The sequence below is a fragment of the Myotis lucifugus genome, unplaced genomic scaffold (assembly GCF_000147115.1).
Source record: "Myotis lucifugus unplaced genomic scaffold, Myoluc2.0 scaffold_24, whole genome shotgun sequence".
In the NCBI taxonomy this organism is placed as follows: Eukaryota; Metazoa; Chordata; class Mammalia; order Chiroptera; family Vespertilionidae; genus Myotis; species Myotis lucifugus.
The window spans coordinates 6,858,989-6,885,898 of record NW_005871072.1 but is presented as its reverse complement, the minus strand read 5'-3'; positions in this window follow the sequence as shown (position 1 = coordinate 6,885,898).

Here is a 26,910-nt window from a genome sequence, read left to right as displayed (position 1 = left end):
CTGCACATGTTAGTATTTCTGAATCACAACTTTTAAATATGTCCTGATGGCTTTCTCTGGTTTCTTACACCCCCAAATTGAATTTGTGCAGGCAGGGCATGCTGTCTGCAATCCCGCAGCATTCTGCATTTTGAAACTTTGCCTTTTGGAGTCTGAGCTCATTTGCATTTGGCAGAACTTGATTTCCTGCTTCTACAGGAGGGGGCGGTGGTGAAAGCCTTTACAGTCCTCCCTCAAAAGGCTCAAAGGGCTTTCTGAACATATTAAACTATGTTTCCAAGAGTTCAATGAACCAGAATGAGGCAGATTTCATCGGAAATAAAAAAGAAATACGGGCTTTGTTACATGCAATACATTTGGAAAACCCACACTGAAATATCTTTCCTGACACACCAGGATTGGGTCTGCTTTTCAGCTCCCTCGCTCTCGGCTCTCCAACGGGCTATACAGAGCTCTCAGTGAACGTAGAAGAGGCTAAGGAAATAACCACTTATGTGTGGCAAAATGTTCCAGCCTTGCAGAGATTTTTCCCAAAATCATTAGACCCACCAAAATGCTTTCCCTGGGCCAAGTCCACACCTTCTTCATCAGATTTTCCACACTTTCCAGACTCCAAGGACTGTCCATCTGTATTTCCTGAGAGAGCCAGTCATTTGTAGCTGGAAATGTAACCGAGTTTATTCTCATAAACCAGGGACCTCCTTGACCGTCAACCAAAAAAGAAAAAGAGTTCGCCTCCTAAGTCGTTTCAAGACGGTCGAGAATGCAACCATCCATCCATACCCACCCCTCAAAACAGGAGGTGAATTTGGGGGCCACTACTCTCCGACAGCGTATAGAGATGAGCATGAAGAGAACCAGCCAGCTCCGCTCCCCCGTGACGGTCAATGGGAGGGGGTTAAGGGTTAATTGCATGTATCCCACCACTGGTCACTTTTAGGCCGCGTTCTCAGCAGGTGGCTTCTCTGTGTCACTGCCCTAACTGCCTATCAGTGGAACAAAGACTGGCCCTGAATTGTCATTGGCAGTGGATTTTATTCAGAAGCAGTTAACTAATGTGTTGAATAGATTTTACATTTTAGTGCCCCCAGCCCTTCCTTCATCTTGGTTTTTCTTTTTTAATTTTTAAAATTGTGGTAAAAAAAAAAACCAAAACAACAAAACCATATAACATGAGGTCTACCCTCTTGACAAATGTTTAAGTGTACAGCATTGTTAACTATAAGCTCAGTGTTGTATAGCGGATCTCCAGAATTTTTTCATCTTGCATGACTGAAACTTCATACCCACTGAACAGACCCCACCTCCCCTCCCCCCAGCCCCTGGCAACCACCATTCTACTTTTTGCTTCAACGAGTCTGATAACTTCAGATACCTCATTAGATAGAATCATGCAGTATTTGCTCTGAAACTGGTTTATTTCACTCCACATAATGCCACTAGGTTCATCTATGTTGGTGCATATGACAGGATTTTCTCCTCTTTTTATGACTAAATAATATTCCAGTGTGGTATGGGGCCTGTGTGTGTGTGTGTGTGTGTGTGTGTGTGTGTGTGTGTTTAAAATTTTCTTTATTCATTCAGCTATTGATGGATATTTGTTTCCCCCTCTTAGCTATTGTGATTAATGCTGCAATGGACAATGCAAATATATATCTGATAAGGAATTAATACCTAAAATATTCAAGGAACTTCTACAACTCCACAGCAAAAAATAAAAATAAAAAATCCTCAAATAACCTGATTAAAAAATGGGCAAAAGACTTGAGTAAACATTTCTCTAAAGAAGACATACAGATGGCCAACAGGTATACAAAAAGACATTCAAGATCACTAATCATCAGTTAAATGCAAATCAAAACCACAATGAGATATCATCACATAAATATTAGGATGGTCAGTATCCAAACAAACAGATGATAACATGTGTTGTTAAGGGTGTGGAGAAACTGGAACACTGTGAACTGGTAGTAGGAATGTAAAATGGTACAGCCACTGTAGACAACAACTTAAAAAATTAAAATAGAACTGCCTTATCACCCAGCAATCCCACTTCTGGGCATTTATTCAAAAGAATTGAAATCAGGGTCTCAAAGAAATATCTGCATTCCCAGTTCACTGTAGCAACTTGGGGTTTTATTTGTTTGTTTATTTAGAAATGCTATCCATGCTGACGATACATTGCATCACATGAACTGAAATGATGATGAGATGAAAAAGGAATGAAATTTAGTTTAGACACCTAGACTTTAGTTGTAACTCCAACCTTCATTGGCAATATGGCCTTTGGTAGGTCAATTAAATTCCCTGGGATCTCATTTCCTTTTCTCTAAAGCAAGCATGTCAAACTCACTGCCTGTGAGCATGTGGCCCACAACAAATATTTTTGCGGCCCAGCCAATATAACGGTATGTAAGAAAACATTGGTTTTATCATGGCTCTTGTTCTATTTTATACTATACTTTTTGAAATAAACCTATGTTTCTATGAAAATTGAAGCTTGTGTTTTGTTTTGTTTTGTTTCTTGCAGCCCACATAAACTTAAACCTTGTTTATTTGGCCTGAGTTAGCCTTTGAGTTTGACGTGCTTACTCTAAAGTGAATATGATCCTGTCTACCTTGAGGGCTGTTCTGAGAAAGAAATGGGGTTACTTGGGTAGAGTTTTGTAAACTGTAGAGCACTATACAAATTTTTGTTATTGTAACATGAATTAAAAAAAAATTCTGTTTATCCATTTCTCCTTCACAAAATAGGGGGTGGGGGCGGGTTGGAAAATCCACTCTAAAATTTGAGTTTTCTAATCTTCATCAGTTCTGGATTATTAACCGTTTAATAATGAACTTTTCATGTCTCTTTTTGCCTTCTCATTACACAAAGTATCTTATTCTTTTTCTTAAAAAATGGACAACAAAGTACTTATGTGTATGTGCATGATATATTAAGTTATCTTGGATGAGCCGTTCACAAACTGTGCACTGTCCTTAATTAATAAATTGATTTTCAAGATAATTTTAAGATATATTTCTATGTTAAAAGCATCTCTGACCATTGCTATTCCCTTTCCTCAGGACAACGGCTCTGAAATGAAAACAAAGTTTTCCTAGTCAGCCTCTCTGGCACTGACTAGCCCTCGCTAACACCTGTGCTGGGGAGGGGAGGGCGAGGGTGATTTGGTCCCCCAAGAAGGGGGCCTTTTTCTCACACTCTACTTTCTGCAGTTCTCTGGTGTTACTCATTCCACCACATTGTGTTATGTAGCTCAACATACCAAGGCAGTTCAGTGGCACAACAATGTTTACTGGAATGTCAAGACCCCTTGGAAGTGTAAACATATACAGCAGAAGTTAATTTCCTGCCCAAGGTCATATTACTCCCTTAGCTTGGTAGTTCCTTCCAAGTGTTTCCTGCTTTCCTTTTACAGTTGACCCTGAATAACACAGGTTTGAACTGCACGGGCCCAGTTATATGCAGATTTCTTTCAATAAATACAGTTGGCCGTCCATATCCCAGAGTTTGGCATCAACCAACCATGGAATAAAAACAGTATTTTCAATCCACGATTGGGAATCCGTGGATGCAGAGGGAGGAGTGGATGCATTGTTCTATGTCATTTTATGTAAGGAGGTTGAGCATCTGAGGATGTTGTTATCTGAGGGGAGCCTGGAACCCAACCCCCTTGGATATGGAGGGTCGACGATGCTTTTTTTAGTTCACAGTGGCCTGATGCATATTAGACATTCATATGATAGAGAGGTTGTTTTTGTTGCTTTCGCTATTCTTATACTTAACCCAATACTCTATTTCCTTGAGATGAATCTTATGCATCTATTATCATGTCTTGGTTCTGTTGCCCCCGCTTCCCTTTTCTAGTCCATAATGTCATAGAGATTCAGACAATAGTTACTAGTAAGATTTGGCAATAAACTTGATTAGGTTTTAATTACTGGTTTTTCAATCTATAACTCTGTGACCTTGAGTAAATAAATTACTTAATCTCACTGAGTTTGTTTCTTTAACTATAAAATGAGTTCCCCAAGGAAGCAGATAATGCCTTCTTTAGTTTTACATTTATTTCTAAAAATTAGCCCAGTAGCTGGCATATAATAGGAAGTCACAAAATATAAATACTTTTTATTTTGACCCCAAATTGTAAAAAATATTTTTAATCAAGTTTAATTAGACATTTTCAAAGGTAATTTTCTAAAATGATGATTTTTTTAAATTGTGCAAAATGTGTAAATAAAAATACAGAATGTAAAAATACAGAAACTTTTTCTGTAAAGAACACAGTAGTATATTTTTTAGCTTTGTAGGCCATACGATCTGTTGCAATCAACCGTTGTAGTGGGAAAGCAGCCACAGACATGCTAAGTGAATAGTTGTAGCTACATTCCAGTAGAACTTTATTTACAAAAACAGGCTACAGACTGGATTAGGCCCAACTGCTATAGTTTGCCAACTCTATTCTAAAACAAAGCAAAAGATAGTAAGTTAAACTTATATTTTCTAGTGACCAACCATTCAAGTTGCCAGGGACTGAGCGGTTTCTCAGAAGGGTGTCCAGTTTACAAAGAGGGGCAATCCCAGGTAAACTGCAATGACTTGGTCATGCTACTTTTCCTAGATCCTCACGTCTTTCCTTCCTCCATTCCCTCATTTATTCACTCAACATTGAGTGCCTAGTAGTATTAAATCAATGAATTTCAAATTAAAATAAGCATTTACAGTTATCTGAATTATCTGACAATCATATAAAGAAATTTTGAAACTAATCATGAAGACATAACTTTTACTTTAATTTTTCTTTCAATTTGGACAACTTTAAAATAAACATGCTGCAGTTAAATACCAACAGAAAATTTTTAAAAATAGGATTTTACTCAAAGGAAAAAACACATTGTAACAATATAAACTTTTTTTTAACTTACATCATATGGAAGTTCTTCACTTAATCTGTTTCACTAGCACATATTTTATTCAGGCAATAAATGATGTCTTCCTGTAATAAAAATCTCAAATTAGACTTCTTTATAGGCAAGAAATTTGAAGAGGTTGCCAAATGTGCTTAGGAAAATCCCAGTGACTTCATGATTCATCATTTGTATTGAAAATTAGAAGGTGAGAAAGTTAAGAGGAAAAAAAAAATCTCACTAATAAGTATTAAAAACAAATGATTCATTTCTTAAACTTTTTTCAGAGAAGCAAACTGAAGCCAAATTATAGGCCTGACAAACCATAATTAAGGAATAAGAGGAATTATGGGGGATTGAGAGGTGAAGAAGGCCATGTCTCAACTTAAATATCAATTTCATTTAGCATCGTTAAAATTAGCTCTTTCCTGCTACAAATTCTTTAGGTTCCGAAGTCACTGTTTAATGAAAGGGAAATGGAATATTAGAACCTACCTATATAAATCAAATGGGATTAAACATAGGAAGGAATTTATAAGTTCTACATAATGTGCTTACACAAATATGGATAATATTTTTATCTGGAAATTAGAAGGGAGGTTTCAAGTTCAAAAGTTAGCAGAACAATAAGTGCACACATTTCTCTCCCCCCCCCCCTTTACAATTTTAGTGTTTTAAGAGAGTTTCTGAAACTATCGTTGCCTTGAACGGTGTTTCTCTTTGGATAATTTAAAAATTTGCAGTAGAAATATTACACTTACTTTCAGTCTAAGCACTCATTTAGTAAAAATATAATTAAAGAGCTCAACTTACTAGAATATCTTGAGAATAAAATGAGTGAATTTGAAATAAATGTTTGTTTAGCGGATTGTTAATTGGGATCATATTTTGTTTTACTACTTTCCATTTTGTTGCATATTTTATTAAAAAGACATGGGAGAACCATACTTTTCCTTCAATAATTCAGTAGCAACCACAAAAGAGCCTTTACACTAAACAGCATTTTTATTGTATATCATTGCATATGTTGAATAGATACTGTGCATGAATCTAGACACTTTACATGTGCATTGAATCAGGGCAAGAGCGTTTAGTTTTTTTTGCTTTAGAATTTTAATTGCATTCATTTGTAATCCGGTAGAGGAAGTAAACAGCATACTAGTAACATTCATCATTGAGAATAGGGTAAAAAGTGATTTCAATAGAGTCTGGCTGCATGAGCCTAATCAAATGAGGCCAGCAGTGTTAATACTCTCTCCCATTCTCTCGGTAATAACAGTTCATTCATAAAAAAAAGAAAAAGTAAAAAACTTTATAATCATTTTATTAGCCATCATTGTCAAAGGTCTAGTAACTTTAATTTAAGGGTCTTTGACTGTCGAAGAAATGGAAGCATAAAAATGTAAAGGGGGCACTTGTGGTCTGAATGTGGTCCATGCAGTTAGCGATACATCCCCCTTTTCATGCTGGAGAGCATCCAAAAGCAACAAGGAGAATAGGAAACAAAAATGCGAACTCCATTTTCAGCAAAAGTAAGAGACAGCTCAAATCTCCAGAGCCCAAAATAGGTGTAAGTGCTGCCAAAAGTAGACTGAGCAGGGCAGAGCAGTGGCTGTGTGGGAGGAAGCTGAGAGAAAATGCCACAGAGTGAATTCCCTAGCAGCAGGCAGGGGGCCAGCTCCTGCAGATATTAGAAGGAGCAAAATGACAACTTTCACATGCAAAGGGTACGGTCTAGTTGTTAAATCTATATCTTTGTTTGTAACACAGGGTTGGGGTGCACTGGTTGGCAGCAAATGCAGCCCTGGATCCGAGTTGATTTTGAGACACAAAAGAGGGAGATCTAAATAAAGAATCATTCATAAAACAGCCAGAAGTACAGGGAAGCAGTTTGCCTTGTTACTACAGGGTTCAAGACGGTCTTTGCACTGTCTTGCACCTGCCTCTATCCATTGACTGGGTAGAAGCAGTAGCTACATGAACCAATGTGCAAAAATGCCATAGCCTGGAACACAACTCTGGGTCCTCCTCCGTATCTGAAACTTCTGCAATAGTTGGTCCAGAAAAATGCACATTTGTTAACAATGAGTTCAAATGAAAAACACGAATGAGATCTATAAAGAAATACTACAATAAAAAAATACATACTTACCCAGGAGGCAACATAGCATAGTCATTAATACAATTCGGTCAGGAAGCTTACTGCCAGTTACAATTCTCTGGAGCAGATTAATTCACATCTCAGCGACTCAGTTTCCTCAGTTTGTAAAACAGAGTTCAAGGTAATACCTACTGCATGAGTTGTTATGATTAAATGATCTAACATTTGTGAACATTTAGAATAGTGCCTAGCACAGAATACCTTGTATATAAATGGTAAATTTGTTTAGAAATGATACTATGAAACACAGGTAAAATTTATCTTAATTTTAAAAATAATTTAATGGGTAATCACCACTAAGAAGTAAGACCACAAAGCAGAAATACAATAATTAAGTGAAGTAAGAGTGAGATACTAGGAGGAAATGAACAAATGTGCTAGTATTGCTCGGGAAAGGGATTGGGAAAAATATCTGAAAAATGAAGTCACCATTGTACAGATTGCAAGGGAGAATAGACACTGGCAAAAGTACAGTACATATACTAAGTGTAGAAGTAATTAAAACGACAAAACAAAACTAAAGTTTAAAAAATGTTTTAAGAATTAGAGATAAAATGATACAGGCAAAAAATACAACATGAACATTGGAGTTCTTTATTTTTACTTTCTTAAATATCTGTTTTTTAATACATTTTTATTGATCTCAGAGAGAAAGGGAGAGGGAAAGAGAGATAGATACATCAATGATGAGAGAGAATGACTGATGAGCTGCCTCCTACTGGGGATCAGGCCAGCAACCCAGTCATATGCCCCGACTGGGGAGTGAACCATGACCTCCAGGGTTAATAGGTTGACACTCAACCTCTGAGCCACACCAGCCGGGCTGGAGTTCTTTAAATAAAGCATAAAACTAAAACATGACAACAGAATAAGCACTTCAAGATATAATCAAAGAAAAATTTCTGAACTATAAAATGATTTAACTTCACTATTTAAAAACATGTGCTATATGCCAGGGAAAATTTAGTCTGTGTTATCAACAGTGAGACATATCCTCATATATAAATAAATTTTGAAAATAAAGTCTTCCTTGGCTAGCAGGTAAAAGAATCAGGTTACTTATGAGGGGGAAAGAGAGGCTGAATACAGACTTCTCAATACCATTCAGTATCATTAGAGTAACCCCAACAAAATCTTTAAGAAAAGAAGTTCAACATAAGGCTTTTATACCTAGCTAACTTGCTATTCAAGTATAAGCTAACAAATTGTATTTCTCATACAATAACTCAGGCAGTATTATAGACCTACTACAATAACTCAGGCAGTATTATAGATCTAATAAAATTTACAAGAAGACAAAAGGGGAACTATGGTAAAAGGACTGGTGGTGGTGGTAAGAATTGACTATATTTACTATACAACTAAGACAAAAACTATTGTAGATATTAAAGTGATGGAAGATGGGTAAAGTGTGTGTGAGTGTGTTCATATTCTCATTAAGTTATTCCCCACAAGAGATTAGGTGCAGAGATCTAGAAGGGTACAAAGGTTGATATAGAGATGGCATCTTAACACTGAGACTAAACACTGTCCTTACTAAAAACCAACCTGGATTAGACAATTAATCTCCCATGTACAACATTATTCAAATCTAAATATGCCAGACTTTAAAAATCATGCAGTCAGATCTTTTCTTAAGATATATATTTTGAGTCAAAGTTTAGGTCACAACTCTGAGTTGAATTTAGTTCCATATTTAGGAGATTGGGTTATTAGGATTGATGAAGTTGATATTCTTGCTCCTGACAAAAAGGCAACAACTTTGAGTGAAAAAATATTTTAAGTTTTGCCTGTAATGTCAAACATGTAAAAATGTTATTTTGTATGCAAACTATGTATTAATCTCTTCTTTTGAACTTAAAAAATGTATTAATCCCTTCCTTTGAACTTTATTATTCTTATTGATAGAAAACAATGTTTGCTCCACTAAATAAATGTTGGATTCTTAAAATTATCAGGTGGAAGACAACTTGGGATTTTAGCTTACCAGGAGACCTGAATGGTCCAAGCAAAAGAGCAGGCACATGAGGGACACTTGGTCTCAAGATGGTGACATATTACCTCCCACATGGAGAGGAACAGAGACCCTTTCCATGTGGAGAGGAACAGAGCTGCAATTTGAACCCTGGCAAAGTCCTTAGTCTTCATCTCCATTTTCTACTGCATCTAAAATTGGCTCTGTGGATAGAATATTGGCCTGTAGACTGAAGGGTCCTGGGTTTGATTCCAGTCAAGGGCACAATACAGACTTCTCAATACCATTCAGTATCATTAGAGTAACCCCAACAAACATACCTCAGTTGCAGGTTCCTCCCCAGCTGGGCCCATGCAGGAGGCAACCAATCAATGTGTTTTTCTCTCACATCGATGTTTCTCTCTGTCTTTCCTTCTTATATTATATTGACTGTAATTCTATTAAGCTCTATGAAATAGAGTAAATTCTTGCTGATGTATTTACTCATCTCTCTGCCCCATATGGTATTTAGCAGAATGTTGTTTTTTATATAGGAACTCCAAATGTATTTTAATTATATAAACAAAAAGCATAAAAGATTTAATATATTAATTATCTACCAATCATAAAACAATTCCCAATTCTGTTAATTCATAATAATTATTTCCTTCCAAAGATTTAAAAAATAAAATATTCCATAACTAATTGTAATAATTTATGTATTCATGCAGCATATTTTATTATCCATCTATTATGTGCCAGGCAGTGGAGATTCAGCACAGTACAAGAATAACTGCGCTCACAGTTCATAGAGAAGGGGGGATAAAGAGGTGAATAAGCAAGACAAAGTCATATGATAAAAGTTGTGAAGACAGTAATATAACAAGATGATATCAATGAAGATGATGAGGCAAGTGGCTACATCAGATAAAATGATTAAGAAAGGGTTCCATAAGAAGGTGACATGGGAGCTGAGATCTGAAAGAAATCCTTGCAAATATCAATGAAAGGTGTGCTATATGCCTAGGAATTACCAAATGCAAAGATCTTGAGGTAGAAAATAGTTTGTCTTCAAAGTCTAAAAAGAAAGTCAGTGAAGTTTGAGATGATTGTACTCAAGGAAATGTAACATAAATGATGCTGAAGACAGAAGTAGAATTAAAATCATGTAAAGTTTTATAGGCCATGGTTAGACTGGGATTCTGGCTTTAACCTAAACCATATGCTTGTCCACAGAAGATCTGAGTGCCACATTCGATAGCATCTGAGTAGGCCCCAGTGGTCAGTTCTCACCTGTAGAATGTGAACAAAAGTGCTCTCTGTCACTTCCAGACCAAGGTAGTAAAATGTGCCTTCTCTACCCTCTGTCTTCTCTCTCTTGCTGCAAACAGAGGATGCTGATACCCTAAGCATGTCAGAGCTACAGAATGAAGTCAGCCTGAGGAAGGCTTCTCAGCAACCGGGACACAGGCACTGGACGCTACGTGAACAAGAAATAAACTTCTAGTGTCTAAACCATTGTCAGCATTTATTTTGTTATAACAGATTGCATAACCCAACCACTCCAGACATGATGACACTTACACTTATAAATGATGACTCTGGTACTATGGGTATAATGGAGCATAGACGTACAGAAGCAGGGAGGCCAAGAGGAGGTTGTGTAGGTGTCTTGAAATTAGATCCATCAGAAGCTACTCATGAGAGAGTAAGGGAAAGTTATGAATGTTGTGTCATCTGTATAATGTTTTGCTTTAGGTTTTGCCTTTAAAGGGTCTTATTAAATACTTTATTATTTGTTTTACTCGTGTTTAATAGTCTTGGGATATTTATTGAATAAGGAAATTGAAATTAATTTGAAAACTATTAACATAGTGTAATCTTTTTAATACTGCTGCTTCTTGGCATAAAGAAAGTAAAATAGAATTACTAAATTTCCTTTGGTTCAGAAAATGCACTTATATTTGCATAGTCTACATTTACATTTGTTTTCTCCATAGCACATGATATAGCTGCCTCATTTTGAGCCAATGGTCAATATAATTTTCAAATCTTTTTTTTCCCCCACTGAACTACTCAAGAATAGATTCATTTGCAAGTAAGAGAAATGCAACTACAGGTTTTTTGGTTTATTTGTTTTTAATTTTCCTTGAATAATTAGAAATCCCAAGGTAGGCAGTACAGGTTTCTTCTAAGAAGAAAAGCCTTGCCTGATTCAAACTTATGAATCAGTGTTTTAGTTAAATGTGTACCAATTCACAGTTTCATAATTTGGAATGTCCTAAGTAGGAAACACAAAATCTAATAGCATTTTAACCATTGTTAGATGAGGATTACAAATCTTCAATAGGAAATTGGTAACAACAAGAACATGCATTGTACATGCATGGTTCCCAACCGGGGGGGGGGGGGGGGGGGGGAGAAAGACAAAGGAAAAAAAATAACATATGCCTTTTTATCAGTGAAATAACATTTCCTGGAAGCTCCTTCCAGAAATATTTCAGTCATATCTCATGGCCAAAAATGGATCAGATAGCTACCTATAGTTGCAAAAAAAATCGGAGAAAGTAATGGATTTTAACTGAGTACATGATTACCCTGAACAAAATTAGTTATTTTTAAGAAAAAAAAATGAGAGTGTATTTGTGAGGGTACAGACTAAGGTGGTATAAAGCACAATAGTTTAACAGTCCAGAGTCAAGTGGATAGTCTGAGGCTGGTAGACGTCGCTATCATCTTCTAAAAGGATCCACTTGTATACCTAAGTTTTTATTCTAGTCACAACATTTCCCATGCACCTAAAAAGAGAAGAGAAGTTAGAGGATTAGATATCCAGTTATTTTAAGAGTAAACACACAAATGGCACCCATTAATTCGCTTCCTAAATTATTGGCCAGAACTTAGTCATTTGGCCATTTCTAGCTGCAAGGGAGACTGGCTGCAAAATGTAGTAGTTAGCTGGGCATCCATGCGTCTGGCTGAAACTGTATTAATTTGAAAAGAGAAAATAGAGAGTGAGCAGATCCGGAAGAGGTTCAACAAGAAGTTTACCAAAAAACATATCTTTTTATTTCAGGTACACAGGGATTCTTCAGTCAGCTACTTCTGGACAAAATTATTCAGCAATCCAAAGCATACTATTTATGTTGATTATGCTTTTCCATCTTATACAAATATATAATTTAAAAGGAAAGGATAGGTTCAGTCACTCTTTTATCTAATCATTTAATCAGTACTTACTGAGCATCGAAACTTCAGCAGGAACTAAGATCCAAGGGAGGAACGGTGCAGAAAGATGAGCAAAAATAGTATATGAATGCATGAAAGGTCAAATGAGCTTAGAGAAGGAAAAGAGCTTGGAGGTGGTTTGATGGGCTCCTATCACATAGGACAACACCAAGAGAAAGGGTTGAATTGTACATTAAAACCAGATACCAGCCTTTGGAGTAGAATGTATTTCTGTAAACAATGCGATGCTACGAAGATGTAAAAAATAAGAGATCAGCATTGTCTGAAATGTGTGTTTTGAAGATTACCCTGGTAGCAGTGCAAGCATTTGCTGCTCAGTGGAACTGAAGGCGAGCATGGATTCATAGCATTGCAATAGTCCACATGGGAGAGAATGAGAGACTTCACTTGGGAGGAAGAGAACAGATGTGGGAGAAGCAGATGTAGCAACTCTGTGTGAGGAAAGGAGGGAGAGGGGGGAGAATAGCTAATCTGTATGACTAGGGTCTGGTGCCGCCATTAGCTGGAAGGTAGAAACACCGAAACAAGAACACGTGTGGGGGGAAATGATGAGTTTAGTTTATGATTAAAGTTTGAGATCTCATTTGGGGCGGGGGGTAAGCAATAGCTATGATATGTGACTAATAAAAATAAACATTTTGTGCTCTGCAACAGTTTGTGCTACGGATATTCTCATATTGTTCTGGGAAACTTTCCCAACTCAACATTTGGCTTCAGTCATTGTAAGCCCTTGAGAGTTGTTCAGGAAATTCCGTGCACTCATGACTCTACTTTAAACGTGCACACCCAGGAAAAGACACTGAGTTATGATGCACTTGGTAGAGTCAGGACTATACTGTGCTAATAATAGGCCTGAAGAAGCCTGGAATCCTGTAGGGACTTGCTCTAGGAAACACCATATGTGAGGCTAGATTTCATGGGCGATACAGATCTAAGCTCTGGCTTGAAACTTGTAACCAGCAGTGCAGGATAGAGTGACTGGCAGTTAAATAAAAAGAGAGAGATAAAGACTAAGGACACATCAATTAATATTTGACAAAGGAGGCAAGAGCATACAATGGGGTCAAGACAGTCTCTTCAATAAATGGTGTTGAGAAAATTGAACAGATACATGCAAAAAAAATGAAACTAGACCACCAACTTATACCATACACAAAAATAAACTCAAAATGGATAAAGGACTTATACGTAAGACGGAAAACCATAAAAATCTTAGAAGACTTCATAGGCAGCAAAATAGCAGACATTTGTCATAGAAATATCTTTACCAATACAGCTCCTAGGGCATGGTTCTCAATCTTCCTAATGCTGCGACCCTTTAATACAGTTCCTCATGTTGTGGTGACCCCCAACCATAAAATTATTTTTGTTGCTACTTCATAACTGTAATTTTGCTACTGCTATGAATTGTAATGTAAATATCTGATATGCAGGATGTATTTAGGTGACCCCTGTGAAAGGGTCATTCGACCCCCAAAGGGGTCTCGACCCACAGGTTGACAACCCCTGTCCTAGGACAACGGAAACTAAGGAGAAAATAAACAAATGGGACTACATCAACATAAAAAGCTTCTGCACAACAAAAGAAACCATCAACAAAACAACAAGAAAGCCCACTGCAAGGGAGAACATATTTGCCAATGTTATCTCCAATAAGGGTATACTCTCCAAAATTTATAGGGAACTTATACAACTTAACAAAAGGAAGATAAATAATCCAATCCAAAAATGGGGAAAGGACCTAAATAGACACTTTTCAAAAGAGGACATAAGGAAGGCCAAGAGACATATGAAAACATGTTCAAAGTCACTAATCATCCAAGAGATGCAAATCAAAACAACAACAAGATACCATCTCACACCTATCAGAATGGATATCATCAACAAATCAACAAATACAAGTGCTGGCGAGGATTAGGAGAAAAAGGAGCCCTCTTGCACTGCTGGTGAGAATGCAGATGGGTACAGCCACTGTGGAAAACAGTATGGAATTTCCTCAAAAAGTTAAAAATGGAACTTCCATTTGACCCAGTAATCCCACTTCTAGGAATATATCCCAAGAAACCAGAAACACCAATCAGAAAGGATAGATGCACCCCTATGTTCATAGCAGCACAATTTACAATCACTAAGATTTGGAAACAGCCTAAGTGCCCATCAGCAGATGAGTGGATTAGAAAACTGTGGTACATCTACATGATGGAATACTATGCTGCTGTAAAAAAGAAGGAATTCTTACCATTTACAACAGCATGGATGGAGCTGGAGAGCATTATGCTAAGCAAAATAAGCCAGTCAGAGAAAAATAAATATCACATGATCTCACTCATTTGTGGAATATAATGAATAACATAAACTGATGAACAAAAATAAAACCAGAGACATAGAAGCATTGAACAGACTGTCCAAACTATGAGGGAAGGCTTTGGGGGCGGGGTGGGGGGCGGGGAGAGGGAAAGAGATCCACTAGAGGACTTGTATGCATGCATATAAGCATAACCAATGGACACAGACAGTAGGGAGTAAGGACATGTGCTGGGGGGTGGGAGCAGCTGGGAAAAGGTCAATGGGGGGAAAAGGAGACTCATGTAATACTTTAAACAGTAAAGAATTTAAATTTTTTAAAAAAAATGGAGGGGGAGAGAGAAACAACTCATTCTGTGACCAAAAGAAAAAAAGACTAAGGATACAGAATCTAAAAAGCCAGTTGAGTCTCCAGGAACCCAGTGAATATTTTTGTAATAATATGGCATCAAATGGCATTAAGTTAAAGATTCATAAATCATCAATAATTCCATCCGGAGTTGCTGGCCATTTGAGACTCAGTCTCTAAAAAGGCAGGGACACATTACCTATACATAAAAGTCTACCACGATGGATGACTGACGCCAGGGAAGATTTATCCTAAATCAAACTCTCACCTTATTCCTATGTCAGATACACCCGTGTGACCCAAGCCACATCCCTCCTTACATTCCCTGCTCTGGCCTCCCCTTCTCCCCCCCCCCCTGCCCCCGATTCCTTTCCACCTTAGGCATTTCTAACTCTCCTTTACTGCCGGACTCCCAGTTCAGCTCATCGTGAGTCTCCATTGTGTCTGGTTTGCTGCATTCAAAGGATACTTGATGAAACTGACCTCCGACTATGGCCTGAACTTCTCTTCTTAAAAACACTCCCAAGGGCACCCGGAGAGCAGTCATGCCAATCCCAGCAATGCCCCTTCCCTACTTGTGCTTCAACACCAGCCAAGCAGAAAGACAAGTAGCATATGTCCCTGGATGCCTGATTGTTAAGAATTGTCACCTCTAAGTTTGAAACTAGTTTTGTCAGTAAAGTATTAGAGTCATATGTATAGTTAGATTCATTAGCAATAAGTCTGTGGGATATCCTCAGTCTATTTTTTTAAATATATTTTTATTGATTTAAGAGAAGAAGGGAGAGGGAGAGAGAGATAGAAACTTCAATGATAAGAGAGAATCATTGATTGGCTGCCTCCTGCACACCCCACATTGGGATGGAGCCCACAACCCAGGCATGTGCCCTGACCAGGAATCAGACCGGTTCATAGATTGTTGTTCAACGATTGAGCCACACCTGCTGGGCAATCCTTGGTCTATCTTATACAACAAATTTTGTAATTATCAGGAATACAGGAATCATGTTAGGCAACAAGATTACATTAATTAAAAGACACAGCAACTGCCCTCTATAATCCAATAAGAAAATTTAAAAATGTTTTAAAATATATAGTAAACTGTGTTAAGTTCTATGGTAGGGGTTTGCATGAAGAGACCATCTCACCTTGTTTTAAATACCCATATGTGTATCTTTATTGGCGGCTATGATTTTTAAATTGGCTCTGCCGTTATATATAAAATATATAGGTTGTTTGTAGGGAAATAATACAATAATTAATAATACAAGAAGAAACTTTGTTTCATGTCCTCACGATTGTAAACCTACTTTTGCCCCACCCTGTATTGATGTAAATGAATAATATGAGCAGTTCAAGTGCAATGTAGATCTGCATATTTCAGGGGTTCTGAAAGGTCAAAACTTATTTCATAATCGCACTAAGACATTTTTTGATGTTTTCACGCTCTTTCCCTCATTAGTGTTGAAAGAAGTTTCTCTGAGGCTACATGCGATGTGACATTGCAACCGATTAAATGCAGAAGCAGTTTTGAGGCATTGTCTACTAGGTAGGCATTAAAGAGGTTTCTTCAAAAATGTTAGAGAATACCACTATATTTTCAGGTTTCTTCAAAAATGTTAGAGGATACCACTATATTTTCTTAGTGCATTTTTTTGCTTTAGAAAATATAATTATTTTCCTGGAAATGTGTTATTGATTTAAATATGCAATAGATGTATTATCTTTAATGAATTAAGAAAAACTAAATTGTTTCAACGTTGCCCTTCATAATTTTTAAGCATATAAAGGGGACCGTGAGAATACGCCCTTTAAAACTGCTCCTCTAGAACGGCCTTTAAAACTGCTGCTCTAGATGGAACTACTCTGATTTTCCAACAAAGAAAAATGAGAATAAAACTTTTATTTAGAATGAGAATAAAACTTTTATTTAGAATAGAAAATAACAATATATGCTAGAGGAAATGTATATACTAATATCATAAAAATGTATACTAGAAGAAATTTAGAGTAGGAAATAATGTACAAGTAACACTGTAGAAGAGGAAAAACACTGTTTTCAGGTAGGGAAGGAAAGAGAATAAAGTGATATTCCTATTTGGCAATCTGGAAGAGCTTCAAAGAGGAAGTGAGCCTTAGATTCATCTGATCCTTAGAAATCAGTAACTATGTATTTTAGTCTATATCTACTTCCTCAGGGAGCAACAGTGCAACATAACTTGAGAAGATTCCAAAACTTGAAGCTGGAAACAAATGGATATTCCTTTAAGTTTGGTAGTCAAAAAGCAAGTAAGATGTCAATGCTGACTCCCCCCGGGGGCAAGGCCCCAGTGAGATGCTTTCTGATCTGAACAATAAGTCCATTGTAATTGACACAATTGCTGCGTATATTCTTTTCTCAATTTATGGGCACAGATCCCATGGAGTCAAAGGGATTTCAGTGCTTGTGTTAAGGGAATATCATGGTCTGGAGCATGAACATACATGGATAAAAACCTGCTGTTTACAAAGTGTTTTATACTTTCTTAAAAATGTATGTCACTTTACAATTTCATATTTCACTTGAAAAGTTTTATTCTCACATGTCTATGATAAGAATTGTTGCAAATTTGTATGAAATGAGGCTAAATATTGACCACATTCAGGGAAATGCTATATGCCTTAACACCATTTTTGTTCCCAAGAAATCAATAAACAGAGATTGCTTTACATGAGACAGAAATTTCCTATAAAAGCCAAAATGATTTTAACATCTGAATAATAAAAGTTTATATTAAACTAGAGGCCCAATGCACGAAATTTGTGCAAGAGTAGGTCTTCCTTCCCCTGGCTGCCAACACCGGCTTCCCTCTGGCACCCAGGATCCGGGCTTTCCTCAAGCCCTGTCTTCATCCCAAAGGTCATCCAGTCTAATTAGCATATTATGCTTTTATTATTATAGACTAGAGGCCCAGTGCACGAAATTTGTGCACAGGGGGAGGGGGGTGTCCCTCAGCCCAGCCTGCACCCTCTCCAATCTGGGACCCGTTGGGGGATGTCCGACTGCCGGTTTAGGCCGATCCCTAAACCGGCAGTTGGACATCTCTCTCACAATCTGGGACTGCTGGCTCCTAACCACTCGCCTGCCTGATCACCCCTTAAGCACTCCCCTGCCAGTCTGATTGATGCCTAACTGCTCCTCTGCTGGCCCGATGGCCCCCAACTGCTATCCCCTGTAGGCCTAGTCCCCCCCAATTTCCCTCCCTGCCAACCTGGTCACCCCCAACTGCCCTCCCCTGCCAGCCATCTGTGGCAGCAATCTTGTGGTGGCCATCTTGTGATGACGTGAGGGTGTCGCACGAGGGCGTGAGGCCCACCTAGGCTTTTATTAGTATAGATGCCATTTTGCAGTTCAAATAGCAGTTTCAGTCTATTTAAAAGCTGTACACAAACAGCAGGTATAGTCACAATAGCCAAAATCATCTAAATGACCACTGACAGGTGAAGAGATAAAATGCACATCCATACAAAAGAGTACTATTCAGCAATTAAAAATAAATCACTGTATAACAAATGGATGAATATCAGAATTGTCATGCTGTGTGAAAAAAGTAAGTAGTACATACTGTATGATTTCACTTTCATAAAACACTAAAAAATACAGACTGATCCTAGTGATAGAAGGCAGATGGGTGGTTTCAGAGGGTGGCAGGGGAAGAGGAGCAGAGAAGGAATGCCAAGGGGCATAAGGAATCTTTCGGAGTGATGAAAACTTTCTGAAATCTGATTGTGGCAATGGTTACACAGGTGAATGCCCTGTCAAAACTCGTCAAACTATACAGTTTAAATAAATGTATTTGGTTTATTAGACATCAATTATGCCTCAATAAAGTTGACTTTTAAAGTGCAATGTAATACAAATGACCTCATTTGATCATCTTAAACCTGTGACATAGATAAAATTGTCATCTTATTTTGTGGATGAGGAAATTGGAGGCAGGGTGGTACATTGACTTGCCCAAGGCCAGTAACTGAGCTTGAGAAATACAGTTGTCAAGATTAGTGACTCTTGCTCAACCAGTATGGCTCAGTGGTTGAACATCAACCTATGATCCAGGAAGTTGTGATTCTATTGCTGGTCAGGGCACATGCCCAGGTTGTGGGCTTGATCCCCAGTAGGGAACATGCAGGAGGCAGCGGATCAATGATTCCCTCATCACTGATGTTTCTATCTCTTTCCCTCTCCCTTCCTCTCTGAAATCAATCAAAATATATTTTTTAAAAAGAATGTATAAAAAATAGAGTAGTGACTCTCAAACATTTTTCTGTGCCTTTTCTTGTTGTTATTCTTGTCAAGTACAGCATTTTTTAAAGAACCCCACCATATAAAACAGTAAATTCTGGGGTGCTGGGATGGGAGCGGTGTGGACTGGAAGAGGTGTGGGGGTGTAGGGCAGAGAAACCTCTACAGCGTTCGAGCTCTCTGGCACAGCCTGGGAACCTAGAGTGATGCTACAAGCACGGATGCTGAAAGCAGAGTCTCTTGCTTCAGGCCTCTGTACTGTCTAATAGCTGAAAGTCCATGTTTGCACATGAGGTTGACTGTCTTTACAGAATTAGCCACATGGAATTTGTCAGTGCTTGTGCCACCTACTTAATGTTCTATATAGTTTATTTGTTGTACTTTAGCTTTCTGTTAATGTACTTCTTAACAATGCAACAGTATCTAGGTGTCTGAGAGTTTGGTTACTCTCAAGAGTCCTGGGAATGAAGATCCCATGCAAGAATGTTCCATGAAACTAATTACCCAGGCGGATTCATCAAAGTTGGGCCCATAGTAGGGAAACCACTGAGCAAAAACCCGAGACTTACCTTTGACTCCTATCTCTCTCCCGTCTAGTCACACTGCACCAGATTCACCCAGCTGATTCTCACGTGAGCAGTTCCACTTCCCTTTATCTCCATGGTCACCAACATCCTCCTCCTTCATCGTAGCAAAGGTCCAGCTTCAATCCCCATCAAACTGACTCCACACACTGCAGCCAAGGTATTCATTCCAAGAAAGCAATCACTTCCTGCCATTCCTCTGTATAAAGCCTTCTTGTGGCTCCCCATTTCCTTGAGGAAAGTGTCCAAGATTCTTAGGATTCATAAGGTCCTAATGAGCTAGATTCTATTTACCTCTCAACAACATCTTTTACCACATGCAACCCTAAACTCAGTCCTTCAGCAAAAAGGAACTTATCCAGTTCCTCAAACACCCGAGTTTGGTGCTTTCAAACATGCTATTACTTCCTCTCCAGAACACTCTTCCTCCCTCCTTTTTACCCAACACCCATTCATCTGGGCTCCCACTTCTTTCAGACCCCTTCCTTCATGCCCTCCCTCTTAATCAGGTACTTCTTCTACAGCCCAGCTGTCTCCCCATCATAGTGCTTAACACAGTATTATAATGAACTATTTGTGTGTGTTCTCTCCCTTGGAATTGTAAACTCCTGGACACACACGTCTTGCTTCTCCACCACTTTCTGTCCAATATCCGGCACTGTGCCTGGCACAGAGTAAGCACTCAGTACGTATTTCTTGAGTGAACTGGCCAAATAAGCCATCTTATCAAATGGCCAGAGCAGAGGGCTCTAGGCTGCCAGATTACGGTAACACATTTGCTGCAGATGGGACACATTGCTTTCTTCCAAAATTAAGGTAACAGAAAGTGTGGGGTCATGTCTTCTGGCTGAATATTACATGGAATGACTGAATCTATTGCAAAGACAAAGTACTTAATCTCTGTAAGAAGAATATACAGAAACCCTATCATTTTCCAAGATACTATTCTTTCGGAGGTAAGAAAGGTCTTTTGGCATTTGAATCCATAAAACACTTCCATGATTAGGTTTCGGGCTTGCTGTGGGTATAAGGGCCCTGTCCGAGGAGGCTAATGCATCACAGCTAAAAAGGGAAAATACTGGGAAGCTTTAAGCACGTTAGGCTAATTGGGCCCAACATGCGGAAATTGCTCTCAGATGAAAGGCTCTGAGCAATTGTTAAATTATAAACATTGAAAAAAATTCTCTGCATCCAATCTAGAGAAGAAAAGGTTCTCATTTGTACGGCAAATTAGATTCAGGTATTTCTGTGGGTCAGCATTTTTTATTTTTATTTTTTCAGGAAAGGGAAGCTCTTTTGGTGCTTGCTGGGTGCCATTCGGAGATGGAAGGGATTTGGTAACTGAGGAAGCCTTTTTAGCCTTGCACTTGTCCCACAGCAATTACATTGGAAGGGGTCCTAGACTTGTGGGGTGTGGGATGTGGGATAAATTTGGAGAAAGACCACAGTATGTAAACAAAACCTGCCAGTTTTCCAAAATACCTAACCACAAGACTTCACATTTTGGCAGCTTAGAAAGAGTCAAATGTGCTTTATTCTGACAACAAATTTGATTCTCAAGGAGAGTTATAAATCCCGGTTAAAGTGAGCAGGGACCAATACCCAAAGTGGAAGAAATTTTAAAAATATAGCCTAATCTAGTAAAAGTTAGCAAGCCCTCATTCTGAGACAATATTACTCGAGAAACTGATGACATCAATGAAACCTTGAAAGTGTGTGTGTATGTTTTCAAAATCTTTTAGGTGAAGAAGTCCTATAGAAGAAGAGTTATTTCCAAGACGGGTCATTAGCATTAAGCTGCTAACTTTATATTGGTTAAATCTTCACACTGCCGCATCACCAACATAATAACAGTGTTTGAGAGATAAGATCTCATCATGACTTTTAAGTTTACAATGTCTTAAGAGGGTTATGTTTTATATCATTGTTATATGGTTGCGCCTATCCAGCTCACTCTTTAAGGCAATCAGAAAGTCAAAACATAGATAGTCCATCTCAAAACATTGTTCTATTTCCCCAGAATTTCAATATTGCTACTGACCAGAGAAAACAGCTGGTTCAGATCACAAATAGCTCTAAACGTAAGCTACTTCCATAGCCACCTCCCATCAAACATGGCAAAGGCCTCCGGTCATCTTCTCTGCCTCCTGGGAGGAAACAGCCTGCAGGCTTCCTCCCTCAGTCTGCGGCCTCCAGGCCTCCAGCGATGATTCTTCTGAGTCTGGAAATCCAAGGAAAGGGGAGCCGCTTAGGTGCCTTTGGAGACACTGCTGGCATGGCTTCCACCGGTTTCCAGTCTGGGGAAAAGAGAAGCATGCACTAAGGATCTATGGTTCCCTGGCTAAACTTTGAAGTTCAGAAGTGGGGTGAGGGTGGGCTTCATAAATCATGAAACAAGCAGAAGATGGGAACAATTCCAGTGACTGTCTCAGAAGGAAGTTAGAAACTATAGATTCGGGCCAAGTAGTATAGATTTATTAAATTCTTATAGTGATTACAGGTAAATTTTTTTTTTGTTTTTGTTTTTGTTTTAAGGCACATTCATTTACCTATTCTCCCATCTATCTGAGAAATGAGTATTTACTATCTCCTCTTATCTGGTATTAACTCTGCCTGGCACTGAGGATCATGACAGTGAATGAGAATGAGACACGCTCTACCCTCCAGAAACTTTCTGTCTGGCAGGCGAATAATAACATGTTCATGTGTGTAATGTGTGTGTGTGTGTGTGTGTGTGTGTGTGTGTGTGTGTGTGAAGATAAAGATACAGCGATAGGGAGATATAAAACTCAGAATTCCAACACCCTTTTGAGGAAGCCCGAAAGGGTTGGAGGGGGAAGAGAGGGCTTGGCTTCCCAACTTCACACCTTTCCCATTTCCCAGCAGCCGGGACAGACCTGCTCTCCCCTCTGAGACAATGGCTCCAAAACAATTAAAAACTCTTCAAGAATGTTGTACCAACAGAGTTCTGAATCCAGCAGCGAGTGCCACCACAGACTCAGGGGTGACTCTCAGCAGACATAACCCTGGTGTAATCTGGTTCACCTTTCAGCTGCCCTGCCTCAGGCTTCCTGCCGATGGGCCCTCCCTGGTTTCTCAGTGATCTCTCTCCTCCATCTGTTAGTGGTTCCACTGTACAGAGTTGGTGCCTGATGAGTGCAGTAACTTTTACTGCACTAAATAAATATAAATCCTTATATTTAGAGGTATTATAATAAAAGGATAAACACCAAATAATTGCATTGGCATTATTAGTTAATTTCAAACACAGAAAATGCTATGAAAGAAAGATGGATTTGTGTTTCCAAATGGCAAGCAAGGAGGATATTTGGGAAGCCCAACATCCATGCCACATCTGAGTTGAAGGGAAAAGTCCCGCCAGAGAACCAACAGGATGCTAGAAATTACTGAAGGAGAGGAGAGCATGTCACATTCCTTGACCCAAAGCAAAGGGAGAAAGCGCTGCGCTAGCATCCAACATGGGTTTGTGAGAATGAACCACAGAAGGACCTCTGCACGGCTTTGACATTCCTATTAGGGTAAACATTGCTCTACATAAGCAGCAGCTCAAGAAAGGCCTCAGAAAAGATTTGTACTCCTCTCTCACTTCACACAATCCCTGTATCAGGTGCTGACAGCTTTATGTCTCCCCCATTCACGCTGCAAAGGCCTGTGCAAGTCCAAGCACCGTTTCCCTGGACTGGCATCCCACCCTACAGATCTCTTCCTGTTTTTGCCATCCAGGTGATCACTCTAAAATACGATGTGGTTATGTCAATTCTCTTTCTTTAAACCCTTCTGGGCTACTCCATCACCCCTTCGCCTGAAGGATGACGTGCATGCTCCTTAACTGACATTAAAGCCATTTCTAATGTGGTTCTGATAGTCTCCCGGCCTCACTCTTGCTTCTCATCACCTGCAACTTTGCCTTCTGGCAACATTGTACTACTTGTACTTCCCCAAACATACCAGGTGGTTCCATTCCTTTGCGCCTTTCACATCTACTGAAAATTCTAGGCCTGAAATTTCCTTCCTCCTTCCTTACTCCTCTGCCCTCTCCTGTTGGATGAATTCATGTTGGATGGATGAGCTCGGATGTCATTTTTTTTCCTTCAGAAACTTTCCTGAAACCCCTGGGGAAGATGAAGAGGTATTATAAACTTGTATCTATCTCCATCATAACACTACCTCATTTTATTGACATTATCTTTTTACGTCTTGGTACCAGCCATTGTCTCATTCAGCTTCAAATGCTTTGACAAATCACCATAGACTGGGTGGCTTAAGTAACAAAAATTTATTTCTCTCAGTTGTGGAGACTCGGAAGTGCAAAATCAAGGTGCCCCCAATGCAGTTCCTGAGGAAGGTACTCTTCCTGGCTTACAGATGGCTGTATTCTCACGTGACAAGATCATCTCTCTCATGTCTCTTCTTATAAGGACACCAATCCCATTCGTGAGGGCTCCATGCAATGAATGACCCATTCAATGACCTAAAAGTTCCATCTTCAGCATATAAATTTGGGGATGATATAAACATTTAGTTCAGAACACCCAAAAATTTTGCTTCTTATTTATTTTTATATCCTCAACAGATAAAATAGCCCCAGCCAAAGATTAAGCTCCCCAAATATGTATATATAATATATACTAATTTATGTATATAATGTTCTCATTAAAACCAGTTATTAAATTATAACCATGCAGGCCTTGACTTGTTTAATTCTTGAATTCTTTTTTTTTTTTAATCCTCACCTGAGGATATTTTTTCCATTGATTTTATTTTTTAGAGAGACTGGAAGAGAGAAGGAAAGACATAGAGAAATATTGATGTGAAAGAAGCCCATCCCTTGGACTGGGGAGGAGCCTGCAACCGAGGTATGTGCCCTTGACCAGAATCGAACTTAGGACCCTTTGGTCCACAGGCCAACACTCTATCCACTGAGCCAAACCGGATAGGGCTATTCTTGAATTCTTAGTGTTTCTTCAAGAACTGTCTCTTCTACCTTACTCTTTGATAATTCCAATAACCAATAGGATCTTCCTAGAAACGTTTTAAAAAAAGTTGGTGGAGAAAATAGCAAGGCAAGAAAAAGAAATATGAGGGAGTAATGTTGCTGCAAAAAGGATGAGTCACAGATGGAGACATTTGCAAAATGAAGAAGGAAGGAGTAGGAAATGAGAAGGCTTAATTATGGTGCATGATTCAACCACAGATTAGAATGCTGTATCTTGCTTCCCGTTTTCTTCACTCCTATTTAAGCTGTACAAATATGACTTCCTGAAGTAATCTATTTCTAGTAACATATATTCAGCCCTGACATGTATAATTCCTGTCACGGGCCACATAACCTGTGAAAGACAAAGACCAGATTCCTGTTTAAGCCACTCAGGAAATAAGCGTGGTGAAGGCCCGGGTACAGGAGCAGGTCCCCAGCTAGTCACAAATCCTTAAAAGTATCAGTCTTTTGCCTTTCTGCCAAACTAACAGTCCTCTCTCCTTAACTGAGGATAAAGAAAGGTCAAAAGCTGAGAGCAGCCCGGCCAGTGTGGCTCACTGGTTGAGCATTGACCCATGAACCAGGAGGTCATGGTTTGATTCCTGGTCAGGGCACATGCCCAGGTTGTGGCTCGATCCCCGGTAGGGGTGTGCAGGAGGCAGCCGATCAATGATTCTCTCTCATCATTGATGTTTTTATCTCTCTCTCCCTTGTCCTTCCTCTCTGAAATCAATAAAAACATATATATATTTAAAAAAAGCTGAGAGCAGAGGTTTTGATGATAAATGGTCCTAGATTAACCCTCAATTCTGTTGCTTTCCAGTTTGTATGACCTTGAGTGCATTGCTTAGCTTCTCCAAGCTCATTGTCCTCATCTCGGGAGTGGGGACGTCAATGTCAGGGCTTAGGTGACAAATATGTGCTAATGTATTTGTGATGCTCTTAGCATTGTGCCAAGAACACAGTGAGTGTATTCAATAAGGGATATATGCATTAATTCCTTCCAGCTGTAAGGCATCCACCTTGGCCCATAGGGACTCATTAGGTCATGTAACATGAGGCCAGGCACCAATCTTCTCCTTCTCTGTAGCCTCTACTGTGTCGTCCACGTAGCTGGGAGTGCAGCAAGCTCCATCCACCAGGCCAGTCATCTTCCTGGGAGATGATGACTCACTCACTCTCTGGCCTTCAGCATCACTGCTTCTCTGGAGCACGGGGAAAATCCTGCCACCATTCTGGAAGATTATACTCTAAAGCATGCTAGACTCGTGGCATGTTGCCTTGGCCCCTTTGAGAGCTTGACCACATCTATGTGTGCTGCCATGTGGCTCATTGTAGAAGCAAGTCCTTAGTCAGTGAGTAAGCCTGACTGATTATTCAGCCTCTCCAGTGTAATTAGTATTTGTGAATTTAAGGATTTGGTGATGTCTTAAAATATTTCCTTTGCAAATGTCAAGGGTGTATCATATACGTAGAACACAGGTCTCTAGAAAATCTCCATGTGTCAACTAGAAACAAATGTTTCCTCCAGTGGGTTGTAGACCCACCCTTTGAGGCACACTGCCAAGGTCACCTCCTCTGTAGAGTCCCCCCTGACTTTTTTCAGTGTTTTCTATTTCTGCTTCTGTCCTTCTGCATGCATAACCCATTATAACATTTATCATTTTACTGTTGGTCTCCTTTATAAGACATAGTTACTTGAGAACAGAGACTCTTGTCTTCATTTTTGTGTCCTTAGTACTTGCCTCTTATGGTTTCTGGCAGGTAGTTATCTCTCAATAATTTTCCCCCCATAAGAATCATCCAGAGAAGGTAATACTCATTTTGTGCCGGCAGCTCTGCAAATCATACGCCTATGGAATTGGGTTATACCTGCTGATTCCACTAACCTGATGGTGGATAGATTGTTCTGCCCCTGTTTCAGCTGCCTGAGCTCCTTTGCTACCATATAAGGGGAATCCACCTAGAATATCCTAATGCACCTTAGATTGACATCTCCCAAGGCCATGACTCCTCTGGCAGTTTGCCCCTGAATCATGACCTCTCTGTGCCCCCTGTTGTCAGTAGTTGTCATAGAAACCTAGCAAACAGCCACGCAGCACACTCCCAAGAGGCCA